Here is a 4,914-nt window from a genome sequence, read left to right on the forward strand (position 1 = left end):
TATATTTTAAATTAATAATTCTCTGATTCAACTGTTAATATGAAAAATGAAAATATATGTTAATATACTTACTTTAAGTTATAATAACTACTATCTTTATAAAATCTATAATATTTTTATTATCAGTGAGAATCTGTATCAGAGACATAATAATGAAGCTAAGCTTAATTATAAGATTTCAGATTTATGTTACTTTGCAGACTGTCTTACTAAGAGTTATATATTCAGTCTTATTAAAACTTAGAGATACACAAGATTACTTCACTGAATATCATGAAATCAGACTGCTTACAAGCTCAAAAATATAGCTGAATATTGATTTTCTATTATTATTCAAGAGGCCTGCTCAATCAGAATCTGAGTAGCTGAAGAGTAAGTAGAAATTATTAAAAGAATCAGAGAGAATAGAAGAATTAATAGAAATAGAAGAATCAGTGAGAATAGAAGAATTAGTGAGAATAAACTTCTTATACAGACTGCATTTATAGAAAATACTTAAATTCATTATCTCTTTTAAATAATGTATAACATGTAACAGAGTCTTTCAATATGAAGATATTAAATTAACATTCTGTTGAGTAAGTACTAAGACAGTATGAGTAATATCAGAACATGTTTTAACTGCAATATATTGCAAGCAGCTCACATTATACTAATATCACTGAATTATGAAATCAGTCTCTTTCTCAGATATTGAGAAATTATTAATATAGAATTCATTCTTTATCAGTATTTTAATAATAACTGCATTATTAAGATAGAAATCTTTAACAAGATATTTAATATATTAATAATGTATCAAATCAATTTCTCTGTCAGAATAATTAACTTTCATGCTTAAATACTTAGTTAATTAATGTGAATTCTTGACTTTCAATTTCTCACGGAGTATACTCACTAGTTAATCAGCATTTTCAGAAACTTCGGATATGATGTTAAAATCATTAATATAGACTGTTATATAGAAATGATATCTGAATATATAATATCAGAGTATCAGATTATAGATACTGACTGCAAATTCAAGATCACTTAACAGAGCTGTTAAGTAATTATATCAGATCTTCACTGCAGAGTTCAGACTGTATAAACTATTCTCAATTATGCAGATAAGTGTTTTCAGCAAATCTATCTCAAATCTGATAAGTTGTTATTATTATTATTATTATTATTCTTCAATTATAGATGTATGCAGTCAGAGACTATGACATCTACCTGAGAATCTTTAGTTCTCAGGGTTTTTCCTATATCTATAGAGTCAACTATTATACATTTATCAATTTCAGATATGCAAAATCAGAAAATTTCAGCTCAGAATACAAAAACTGTTTACAAATTGCAGTATTTCAACATCTTCTGATACTTTGAAATCATTTGAAAATATCATGACAAAGGAAAAGAGAACATAGTCTTAAAGATAGACACATTAAATAGATAGATAGAAAAGAACAGAAAGAAACAAGTACAGTAAAGAGAGACTATAACAAAATAAAATTATTAAGAGATAGTATATAGCTGTTTTAACAGACTATATCTAATCAGTTTTCATCTCTTCATATTCAGATACTTCTGAATTCAGTCATTTTCTTATAGCTGCTTAAGTTTCTGATAGAAAGTCTATTAAGTATTTAATTCCTGTCTCAGTTGAGAATAAGAACCTCATATTTAATTGATTTAAATCATACTTCTTCTTTAATATGACTCTAAGACTATTGTACAATGCACAATGCATTACAATATACTCAGGATTTTCATTTACATTGCAGAATGAGCACTCTGTTGAATCAAATCTGTCATCAAATCTTTGTATATAGAATTTGAAATAATCATATCCTAGTTTCAGCTGAATTATAGATGAGAATATTTTCTTTTTACATTTAATTAAACAAGATTTTCACTTTGATTTTATCTCAAATCTTGAATAATGTATGCTCTTCTTTTGTTTCTGCCAGCTTTCATTTCACTTGTTTAAACAAGATTCTTTTATCTTTCTCTTTATGAAAGACTAGAACACTGTTTTTTGAATAGATCTGCTTAATTCTGAACCCTTTTTTGCAGCTGAATCAGTCAATTCATTGTCATGAATATTCATATGAGCAGAAACTCAATACAGATGAATTATCAGTTTTGATGTTCTTCTCTTTTGAATTTTCAAAACAGAGTTTAAAATCAGTTTGAGATTCATTTGATCATTAAGAATCTGACTATTTCTAAGTCTTTTTAAAGCAGCTTGACTATCAGAGAATATTCATGTCTCTTTCAAACTATTTCCTCTTTTATAAGATTTTATTTCAATGAGTTTGAAAGCTTTCACTATTACAAATAGTTCAGCATCAAAGACTTTAGATTCACAGCCTAAATTTCAGAAATCTGAGATAAAATTGATATTATCTTCAGTATAAGCAATGCCTGTGTCTAATCTTTTCAAATTCTCACTTTTTGAGTCATCTGAGTAAATCAGAATAGAGTCTTTTATATTGATTATAGAGATCTTTTTCAAATGCTGTTCATATTCTCTCTCTTTAGATAGTTCACTTATTTGTAAGTCTATGAGAGATTTCAGCTTTTCTCTTCAGAGAGATATCTTCTCATGATCAATTTTCTCAACATTTAATGAAGAAAATTGATTCTTAATGAGTGAACATAGTCTATACAGTTGAGAGGGCATTTTCTTTAAAGTATTATTCTTATTTCAATCAAGAAATCTATTTCAATCCAGTTCATTCCTGAGTTAACTGATGGAAATGAAGAAGAGACTCTTTCTCTGATTATATAATTTGAGCTCATCTTCATGACTCTCAGAGCATAGTTCATACAGGCCTTTTCAAATCGAATAGCAGGAGGTGGAATTGAAGCTTCAATTTCCATTGCTTTAATAGAAGATGATTTGAATGCTCTCAGATTTCTTCTCAAAGCTCTGTTTTATTTATTAAGTCTTTAATAGAATGTCAGTTTCATTAATAACTTCTGTGTTAGTTAATATATCAATATATCAGACTTTATAATTAGAGGTGTTAAATGTGATCACTGATATAATATCTAGAACATATTTGACTTCTAATATTTTTACAACTCATCTCTTATAGTATCTCTTTGTACAGAGACAGATATAGTGAGATATTATGTGATATCAGCTGCAGTCAGTTGATTCTATAGTATTATCTGTATAAGATTTATAAGATTGCCTGCAGTGTAATAGATAGATTTATTCAGATCATTATTAAAAGTTAACATTTCAGAGATAAGAGATAATAAAGAATTCATTGAGTTGAAATGAACAGATTCTGCAGATAAATATTGACTCTTCTTTTCTTTATTCTGAAGCACTTTCACTGTCACATCATTGAATTTCATACTCTGATGAAAACTGATATCAGTCTTGTCTTACAACTCAGAAACCTTCTCATAGTGAGTGATTATTCTATCAATAAGTCATCTAGTAGAGCAGGTGATTCTAGATCTTGAGCTGAACTCTGAAGTAACAGATATATCACTTATATTGAGATGGCGCTGCTTCTTCTAGATATATAAAAACAGGTGATATTCTTCACAATAGAGAACATATTTTTGAAAAGTATATAAATCTGCCAATCAGCGGATTCAGGGAAAATGAAATATCTCTAGTAAAAAGTAAGAGTCTTTTGAAAAAAGGTGAACTACTCTTATTAAAAATATTGATGCAATGTTCTAAAAAGAAAAACGTGTCATTCGGGCTAATAATCTGTAGGCTACTGAGGCATCAATCACCATCAGAGTCTGCTAATAGAAGGGCTGATTAACCGCGGGACTCTCAACACAGAAATATAGAGTGATTTTATTAAAGTGATTTATACACCTCTATATTTATTAGAAACCTGAGGTGCTTGAGTTCTGGATTTAATGTATTCCCTGCGGGTTTTGAACTCACATGCCTAGACTGACCGTGTGACCGTGTCTGAGACCAGGATCAAACTTTACAGTTGTCACATTGCCTAAAAGCATTACTCCTGGTCATGATTTGTGTTCATTACATTGATTTCAAATCACATTATTTTAAATATTAAAGATCTCAGATTCACTTTTCAAATAAAAATCTAGTTCTGAATAAAGAATATGTTTGAATTCTTAGTCACATTTTCATTCTGATCTCATTATTGAGAATGATATTAAATGAGATTATGAAATCACTTCTCACTTACATAATATCATAACATAGTGCTTATTTGTTGAAAATTCAATAGAGAGTATTATCAAATATTATTACTTTTCTGAACACAGATCATAATTCATATAATTTTAATTATGAAAAAAACATAAAATACAAAAAAAAACAAAAAACAAAAAATAAAACAAACACAAGAAAAAATCACATTAAAAAAAAAAAAAAAAGAAAAGAAAAAGAAAAAAATAAAAAATAAAAACAAAAAAAATCAAGATCACAGAGCTGCAGCATTCTCAAAATACTCACTTCTCAGAGTCTTCACAATGTTCATTATCAACTGTGTATTCCTCACAGTGAGAGTAACACAGCTGCAATGAGTCATTGTCTTAATATCACCTAATAAATAATTAGTATATATCTGTATAAATGTGAATAATTAGAAAACATACACTTAAAAAGTGTGGCCAGGGTGGACTCTGCTGTCACTTAAATAACATCAAGAGCAGAATGCTGGAATTGATGATTTCTCTCATTAATTTCACAGACAAGGCACGTGAAGATGGCCTTGAAGAATATAAGATTTCTCAACTTCTGATAAAAACAGATCTCACAGAGAGACTCTATTTTCATGATATCAGAGACTGAGTATTATCAAAAAGTGTTACTTCCATGCATACACATGCACTTACTGCAGTAATTCACTCTCTGCACATGTAGCTGAGGTTGCAGCTTTTCTCACATCAACAGCTCTTCTGGAGATGCTGCTGTCAGTT

This window comes from Blastomyces gilchristii, assembly GCF_000003855.2.
Source record: "Blastomyces gilchristii SLH14081 genomic scaffold supercont1.6, whole genome shotgun sequence".
Classification (NCBI taxonomy): domain Eukaryota; kingdom Fungi; phylum Ascomycota; class Eurotiomycetes; order Onygenales; family Ajellomycetaceae; genus Blastomyces; species Blastomyces gilchristii.